This window comes from Oratosquilla oratoria, chromosome 7, assembly GCF_046742065.1.
Source record: "Oratosquilla oratoria isolate Oo_2021 chromosome 7, ASM4674206v1, whole genome shotgun sequence".
NCBI classification, from domain to species: Eukaryota; Metazoa; Arthropoda; class Malacostraca; order Stomatopoda; family Squillidae; genus Oratosquilla; species Oratosquilla oratoria.
The window spans coordinates 22,523,660-22,533,659 of NC_134783.1; the positions used below are offsets into that span (position 1 = coordinate 22,523,660).

A 10,000-nucleotide genomic window follows, 5' to 3' on the forward strand; every position below is an offset into this window, starting at 1 on the left:
TTTTGAGTCAGAGGGCTTTAGTTTTGTGGCAGACTGTTACTACGATTGGAAGAAATATAAAGAATTAAAAAGTGCGGAACCTACACCAAGAAGTCCTCACGTGCATCCAAAGCCAACACCTATCCTGTGCCTCCTCTTACAGTCGTCAGGGTAAATGACAAGCACTCGTGGTCACTGGGGACAGAAATATAGGCTCATGAGTTGCAGAATGAGGTCAAGAACAAAGATGCCTCATAGGAGGAGACAGACTTTATCAACGACATAATGTTATGTGTGTCTTGCTGGGCGGCAAGGCCAACCAATTCTCTGCAATCCTTCACCCTGAGCGTCACCGTTACGCCAAATAAACACGACTAAATTCTATTGTTGGCCTGAGCGAAGAATTATGTCACCAGGTAGGAGGATGGATACTGAAAATGGCCTCAGCTCCTCCGGTCCGGAAGTCAACCTTCACGTAAGGAATATTGCCAGGTGCCGCAGGCCAGATCGTTATCTATAGAGTATGCTATCAGGCTTAAAAAAACTTGAAGTAGAATGAATTAAATAACCCTTGATAAAGCTACTTCTCCTCCTACAAAATGATCTGTAACATTACCGCGCTCACTAGCGGTCCTATGGCGTTACACCTGCAGCTGAAGGCGAGACCGCGCGTCGCTGGATCCCCGGTGGCAGTCCCGTATCGAAGTAATCGGTTGGTTGGCTGGCTGGCTGGCTGAGGTGTTTGGTCTCCCGGATGGTCGATTGGTGTCTGCCATTGCTGCGCCGCCTCGTCGCTGTTGCAAGTGGAAAGTATGAGTACAAGGGAAAACCATCCTACCATCATCACTACATAAGGACCAGATTAGTTTGGCATTTTGTACTTATGGGGGTCGCCCGCTCACCTTTGCAGGCTTTGTATTGCTGGAGTGTTCATGCACGTGATTCTGGGTTGTGGCGGTAGTTGAGGCGAAGGTAGGAGTGTAGATAGGGTGGGGGTTATGGTGCTGTTGGTTGTAGTCGTCCCGCGGTGTTGGTTTGGTGCTGACTCAGGGTCATAGCCACTCCCCTAAGCGGCCGCAGCATGCGTAGATTCGTGACCGAGGTGTTGTTCTTTTTTATTTATTTACAGGGCGGCGAATCCACAGAAACACAATTTTTTTTTGTTACGTATCAACTCCTCCGCTACAGTGAGTGACATTTTCCATTAGCTTAAATAACATCCGTAGAGAAGAGGTTAACAAACTTGGTCTTACTCCGTTGCTTGCCCAGGACTATGATGAAACCTATTAAACATTTTACTCTGGCTGGCAAAAGACCATCTTATTCAACCTAGGGAAGACACATATGGGTTAAGGTTACCTCCATGAACACTTTGCCTACAATGACGCACCCTAACGCACAAATTTTACTCAATCTAAAGAACGACTCGATAGCGGAGGGGTGACTTGAGGAGGTGAGGAGGAACAGTTTCCTGTGGTGGTTCGCAACCTTTCACCTGTGGAATATTTCATTCTGTTCTCCTTCCTTGGTAGTAAACAACCAACGACATCGGTCACCAGCTGCCACACCTTTGACCCCTCCCATCTGCACAAATGACAGATACTCCTTCGGGCACGCGAGTCCACGACCGTGTTATCCAGAGTCTCTTGTGTTAGGTAGGGATCTCGTCATCTTGGAAGTTCCTTCGTCTGCCTTTGCAAATAGATGAGGGTGTCTGGTTTGCTGAAAGCGTGTATAGGAGCTGGTGATCGTCTAACCTGTACGATCCACACCAAGCTACATAGTTTTTTTCAGAGGTGGAAGTGCAGGTGGGATGGAGGGAGTGTGGTGAGGGGAAGAGGAGGAAGAGGAGGAGGAGGTTGGGGATGTAGAGGAGCAGGGAGGAATCAGGAGTTGTCTTCAGAGTTGATATCTACTTTACAGGTGCATATGGCGTCTTTCCCCTTTGCCCTCTCTGTTTGATCTACATTTCATCTTCGTTAGTTACAGTTATCGTTTAGTTGTCAAGAATAAGTTACCAGCTTAGAAAATGACAGTCACTGAAAAAATCCCTATGGCGACCGCCGGCATCTTTGCGCGCCGCGGGCCTCAAGGTATGAGACCCACTTGAAGAAAGAATCCAGTGAGGTCAGAACAGTGAGTGTGCGCGGTTCTTCACGTGGGTTCCCTTTTCAATATACGATGTTTTAGTGACCTGGGAAGCAGTGCTTGTGTTAAGTTGTGATTTTGTGAGTTCAGTGAGGAAGTGAGTGTGTTGACGGCTAGTGAGCGAGGATGTACACAGTTTGCAAGGAAACCACAGGACGAAGAAGCTGAGGGCCCCAAGCCGCCGCCACGTTCAGGCAGGTAGGCAGGCAGGCTCGCGCTGACACCGTTACTAGGAGAAGCAGCAGGAAACCCCCCCCGTCAGTGGCCAGGTGAGATGAAAGAACGGAGGAGTAGGTGAAGGAGAATGAACTAGGACGAAATAAGCTAGGTACACCTCCACTCTCCTCTTCCTCCATCCCCCTACACTGTTCTTATATATTCCATTATGAAGAAAGTACCCCGTAGCGGGCCTGGGAAATGTCATCGGTCCTGTATTCTTTTGCGCTACTTGGGCGTCCTAGTGGTTCACCCAAATCCTGCTGCCTATCCTTCTGCCTTACCCTGCCTTAACTCTTGTTTCAGCCATATCCTGCACGCACACATACGCGCGCGCACACGCGCACCTATAAACACACACACACACAAACACACACATACACACACACACACACACACACACACACACACACACACACACACACACACACACACACACACACACACACACACACACACACACACACACACACACACACACACACACACACACACACACACACACACACACACACACACACACACACACACACTCGGTGGCGCGGTTGGTAGAGTCCCCGACTGTCACTACGGTGGTTCGGGTTCGAATCCTGCCTAGGGCTGAAATAATTTCAGTATCGCTGCGCTTCGAGTCGTTACTCCAACTCTCGTGGGCGGGGAATTGGGTGTGTATGTGCGTGTAAGGTCACACCATTACCTATAAATCGGTCATACGAGTTCTGAGCTCTCTTCCGGGAGGGAAATATCTTTCGATCACGGGTTCAGCACGTGATCCAAAGACCAAGGTGAATACACACACATTATATATGCTAATTGGAAAATAAGAGACAGAAGCCTACGAGCGTAGGTTTATTGTCGTAAAACACAAGTAGGTAAATACAAGGTGAATAGACATACACGAACATAATCTGACTTCCGTCGATTCTACAGTCTTTCTCCTCACTGATTGCGGAAGCCATCTCTATTCTTGCGGTTGTGCTCTTTCCTCGACTGTCTTGCTGTCTTGCTGGCTGGCTGGCTGGCTGGGTTGGGCTTTGTGAAATGACGGCAGGTCTGTCCTGTTTTCTTCACATCTGCTCTGTCGGTCTCACGTACTCGTAGACCTTTACCAGTCATCAACCCCAAAATATTTCTCCTGTTTCACTATATGGCAATTGAATGCATGTGTAAGTACAACGAATACTACAACAACAACAACTTCTACTACTACTACTACTACTACTACTACTACTACTACTACTACTACTACTACTACTACTACTACTACTACTACTACTACTACTACTACTGACATTACTACTGCTTCTACTACTAATTAGTAGAAAAAAAGGATGATGATACTGATGATAATAATGGAAATTATATTGATGAAAGTGATAATGATGGAAATTATAATGGCGATGATGATGGTGGGAATGGTGATGAAGAAAAAGACAAGGAAGCTTGGGGAATGCCGGGGAGGCTGAGATGCTAAAATGCCACTAATGGACTAGTCTTCCTTCCTCCTCCTCCTCCTCCTCCAACTCTTCTCAGGAGGCCCATTTCTCGTGCCATCACCAGGAATAGAAAAGTATCACGACGGCGACTTCGATGACGAAGAGAACCGCGACCGTCAGTCAGAACTCCACGGCTCTTGCCACACCAACCACCTGGTATGTCCGGTCCGCATTCCGGTCTCGACAGTTCCAGGGAACGGCACAGAAGAAGAGAGTCTTCGTTCTTGCTCCAGTGAAAGCAGACGATTTCTTGAATCTGTAAGAAATACAGCCCAGACACCCTACGACAGGAAGTAACTATTCTCAGGCGGGCAGGGTTCTTGCGGTTGAGAGAAATGTTTTGATGACGACTGCTATGGTGGCCCAGTGGTCCATTAGCTCGGTTTACGCCCTGGTATAACTTGTGGATCCAAGTAAACTCCCTCGTCATTATTGTTTCTCTAGAATATTTTACCATGTTTTCCATCGGGTCACACAAAATCCCCACAGCTATATACGTGTGGAATGCCCCATGACGACAACAACGTTGACATCAAAATAGTAACTAAATGATAAGTGCACCTCTCATAAGAATGACTGCAACATTACCACTGATCCAAACTTCATCCATACCTCCTCTCTCCCCTTTCTAACAAATACTGTACAAACAACGTGAAAAAAATGGCCTCCACATACGTACTCTAGATAACTCAAAAACAAATATAATCGCCAGCGGCGATCCGTTCAGAATACAGCACAACGATGAATTCAGAATAGAAATTGTTTACAGTGGTAGATATTTCCTTGTTGGCTTGTCGAGCCTACAGGGCCGAGGACACAGGCCGACATTTCAGGAGACTTCAACGGTACCACAAGAACAAATCCAGTTGGCGGCTGCCCAGGTGTTCCCGTTTCTGCTGGTAGCGACGGTGCCCCAAAACGAAAAGTGGTCAGCGGACACAAGGAAGACTGGCCCTTGGATGAACGGATCTATTGCTGACAGTTATGAAGCATAATGGACTTTTGGGAAAACAAACATTTGGCTGACGGAGACTCTTCAACAACAGAGTACACATAAACATTGACTGGTGGATAAACCATCAAACTCGCTTTAATGACTTTGTAAAACACGTAAAAGAAATTAATCAGACACGATATATAATGCAATAAATAATTATAGAGGTTACGGAAAAGTGTTGGTAAAAATTTTTGGCTTTTTATGGTAAATATTTGAAAGTACATGAAAAATTAAAAAAATATCGTTTGATGTCATAAAACATATGTAGTATAACAACTTATTGCAACTATGAAAAAAGAGCGAGTAAAATGCTTTCGTAAGCTTTCTGTACAATTTATGGTGCTTATGTAAATACGTCAGAATGCTTTAAAGAATTGCAAAATTTTGTATGAACTCATAAAACATATGTAGTATGATAAATTAGTGTAGCTTTGTATATAACCTAACAAATATGTAGAAGGAGGTAGAAGATATTCCTTTATAAAAGGGCAGAGAATAATACATAAAACTTTCGTAAAAAGAGCTGGTAAATATTTTCTTTTCTGTAAAGTTTAGTGCTTCTATAAACATATCAAACTACTAAGAAAATTACTAAATATCCTTTGAAGTCATAACAAATATGTAGTAGAATAACAAAATTTCGTATATAAACTTACAAAGAAGAACAGAAAAAATACCGTACATAATATTCAGGATTGAAATACAGTAAAATACAGGAAATACAGTAAAAGAAAATTGTATAAAATACCTCTTTACAATGTATGTACGCACATACACACACACACACACACACACACACACACACACACACACACACACACACACACACACACACACACACACACACACACACACACACACACACACACACACACACACACACACATATATATATATATGTATACTGTATGTGCATATATATATATATATATATATATACATGTGTGTGTATGCATATATACATATGTATAAATATATATATATATATATATATATGCAATAAAAACACCAGGAGCGTGTGTTCACAAATGCGTAAATAACCACTAGGAAAAAGTAAACTAACGAAGCAGAGCGCTTTCGTGTAATTACATCTTCAGTGCAGATACACTGAAGATGTAATTACACGAAAGCGCTCTGCTTCGTTAGTTTACTTTTTCCTAGTGGTTATTTACGCATATATATATATATATATATATATATATATATATGTGTGTGTGTGTGTGTGTGTGTATACATATATATACACACAGACTCTAATCCATTGACCGTGTTTATATGCATATATCTATATATACTCGTATGTATACTGTGTAGGTTTTTGCTATTCCTATACCAATGTTTCCTTATTTTCTTTATTTTGGAACATGAAGAAAGGCCTGCTAATCTGGTGTCATACCGTTTAGTTTTGTCTAATTACTCATGTAACTAAGTTCCAATTAATGTACAGATTATTTTTTTTATCTTTGATTAGTTCCCTGGACTCAGTTTTTGTTTCTAATCTACTGAAAACTGGCTGGACCATTTTTTTTTTCTAGAAGTCATGATCCATCCTGTTCCTTCTTCCATATCTGCAGGATACAAAATATTTGTCCTGCGATTAATAGTCAAGGGGGTTCTCCTTGTGCTCGTCATGGAGCTTTCTTTTTTTTGGTTGCCTTACACTCAGATTTCATGACTGTGACAACAACTTTAATATTTTTGTTCTTTGATATCTGTAGCCAGATTTTGGCAGTTAAAAAGTGAGACATTGTAAATTTTGTGTACTCTATTTCTTCTATATATATGGTTATGAAGTATTTCTCGTATATTGAATTTCTAGTAATAGGAGTATATTCTATAATCCAAGGTTGTTCAACATGATTTATGGCCTTGATACCAGTTATAAGGTTAAAATCATCTTGTTCTTTACTTGAATGTACCAACTACTTGATCCTCAAGAGAATGCCTTCTGTAACATTATCAGCATTCTTGCATGACATCATTTGATTTTAAGCATAATTTTTCCGGTTTTCTTTGACAGATGGGGTCAATTGTAAAATTTCTCCCCTCCCACACTGACCAAGTGCAGAATCTCTACCGCAATTAACATAGGCTAGGTTAGGTTAGGTTAGGTTAGATTCGGTTAGGTTAGTTTGGTTTGGTTAGATTAGGTCAGGTCGGGTTAGACCAGGCCAGGTTAGGTTACGTTAGGTTAGGTCAGGTTACGTTATGTATCACGAGCCATAATCAACTGTAGAATGTCCACTCCAGCAACCCTCAACTATACAATCTCCACCCCAAGCGCTTTTGTCTCTTCCTTACAATTTTAAGTCTCACTTTTTGTCTTTCCCACTTTATCTTTGTCATCATGGCTCACTATCAAGTGTCCTACCCTTTCAACTTGAAATTCTAATTTGCTCGTTATAGTTTTCTTATTATTTAATTTTTTTTATTTCTATCGGTTGTTTTCATCAATATATTCTTTGTGTTTACTTTGAACTTCCTGATGCATTTAATTTTTTATTCAGAGTCATACAAAATACTTGCTCAAGCATTTTAATTTATGAGTCTATCTTTTAATTCAGATCTTATTTCAACCAACACAAGTTTTTGGAAATTAGCCCCTTCATGTTTTCAAGAAGACTGAAATTCATTCCCTTCATATCGGCTCTTTCTATACCATTACATCTCCTGTATTTGAATGCAATATAAGTACCATCATTGCTACTGTGATGACATCACTAGCCATTGTTTCTTGTTATGATTACATTTGTTGCAGAATTCGCAACATGTCTCATCACTCAGAACTGATTCGTCGTTCCATTACTTTTCCTTATGATCCACATTGCTTATGTTTCTTCTAGCCCTTTTCACTAGTTGGACTAACCCTAAATATATTGTTCATGAATACATCAAACAAAATATTAAGTTTTTATTTTTTTTTGTGTTGCTATGATTTTCTTTATTCATAGCGTTCTCCGTGAGGATCGATAGCTTTTGTCACTTCTCGGCACAACTGAGTTTATTGATAGAATTTGTAATTCATTATAAGATCAGATGGTTTACAGTCTAAGATGTAGCTTTGCAATGTCGCGTCCACATTTCACAAAGCCCGCTACTCAATCTATACGATAATATACTGATGTTGTTGTTATTATGTCACGTAAGATTTCAAGTGATGACGCAACACCGTTGTTAAAAATACCACGTCACTCTCTTACCTGTCAAAAGGCCTCACTTTCCCTTCCCCTAACAATAAACCTTTGTTTGATTGCCGTCTCCTTCTTCCCCATCTGTCTCTGCCCCATCACTTCCATAACTCTTCCTTCTCTCCACTCTGCTATCCCACTTCCATCTTATTTCCAGTTCACTGCCCCTCCTCCCCTGCCTCCCTCTCCTTGATTCTCATTTTCCAGGTTCCTGGCCAGTCTCCCTCCCTAACCCCGCTCAAGACAAGTGCCTTTCCTTTCCCTTCTTTTCGCCTCTCGACTTTTTCTCATTTCCCTCTCACTTTTTCTTTCACCTCCACGCACACTCCCCAATACTACTTCCCTTCTCTGCCCACCCGCTCACCTCTCTCTTTTGTCTGTCTTTCTGTCTGTTTCTTTGTTTGTCTGCCTGTCTGCCTCTCTCTCTCTCTCTCTCTCTCTCTCTCTCTCTCTCTCTCTCTCTCTCTCTCTCTCTCTCTCTCTCTCTCTCTCTCTCTCTCTCTCTCTCTCTCTCTCTCTCTCTCTCTCTCTCTCTCTTTTTTCTCTTTCTCTCTCACTCTCCGTCTTTCTTTCCCCGCTCTCTCTCTTTCTAGACTTCCTGTGTGCGTCCGTCCCCGTTCACTCCCTTGCGATAATGCAGTGAACTTGTGACCTGGTTGACGGCTGTGATTGGTGAGAATTAGAAAAAAAGATGGGGGTGGGGGTGGACTGCGTTGGCGCAGTATGTGCGAGTCCGTGAAGTCCAGTTTCTCTGGCATTAAATAAAGTCGTTTGACATCGGCCAGCAAAGAAAGAAAAACAAAACAAAAATAAATTATACAAAACAAAACAAAACAGAAAAAATCCGTCTCATTTTGCTGATTCAAAGGATCTAAGTAAGACATACTTGGGACAAAAAATCGCCAGAATTGAACTAATTCTTTTGGCAAATAGCTAGGAAAAAAACAACAACAACTAAAACAATCTTTAGCCAATTGCAACGTATAGAAAGGTATTTTCCAAAAAAAGAAAGTACGACAGTGAGGTGTCGATAGAGTGGGCTCAGCAAGATCCTGTGAAAAACGAGGTGCAACAGGTTGGTGCGAGAGACTGGGTGTAGTGAGAAAGGATGAGGTCACCGAGACTGGCGTCTCAGGAAATATGAATGACATCAACTTTGCTTGAAGCAATGATAAGGTTTGGAGACAGGAACAGGCCCTTTACCTCTCTCTAAGCTTCTTATATATTTAAACCCCAAAACATAAAATTTGTGTCTACCAAGTACTGTTTGTGTGTGTGTGTACAGTACACACGCACACACACACACACACACACACACACACACACACACACACACACACACACACACACACACACACACACACACACACACACACACACACACACACACACACACACACACACACACACACACACACACACACACACACACACACACACACACTGTGTGTGTGTGTGTGTGTGTGCGTGTGTGTGTGTGACTCACAAAATGTTTGTTAAATCAGTTTTTAAAGTCATCCATAGTAATCCTTTCTGAAAGAGGTAATTCCGAAATTTCATAGATTTGATGTCAACCCCTTCCATGTCCAGCATACACACGCGCGCACACACGCATATGGAGTGAGCAGTTCGCCAACGTCTTCAAGTCAACTCTCGAGGGACCCTCTATTGTTCCTCCGGATCTCAAGCCAAGAGACATTCTATTGTCCCTAGTGACCCGAGGAATAGATTTTCAAGCCAACGCTCAGGACGCCTGCGTCAGACAAAAGAGACCGCGCTTTTCGACTACAATAGAAACGGCGCCTGTCCGGTGCCTGTCATCTTTGCTCAATTCGACGCGACGATTTTTTTTTTCAATTTAAATATAGCAATTCTTGTATATATGTAAATATATGTAGAATCTGGCAACCCCCCGAGGCTTCTTCGGAGGTTGCATTGTATGTATAAACCAGAGAGAACACTGGAACAGCAAAGAA

At 42.2% G+C, this 10,000-nt stretch overlaps 1 protein-coding gene across 2 annotated transcripts in view; it reads left to right on the forward strand.

Moving 5' to 3' along the window:
* Positions 1-2,095: 2,095 nt before the first annotated feature.
* The window catches only part of Cad87A (cadherin 87A), a 324,473-nt gene continuing 316,568 nt past the window's right edge, over positions 2,096-10,000 (forward strand). For both annotated transcript variants that reach the window (XM_076187818.1, XM_076187819.1), the window contains exon 1: positions 2,096-2,396. The gene's annotated coding sequence lies outside the window, so the exon portion shown is untranslated. The remainder of the gene's footprint in view (positions 2,397-10,000) is intronic.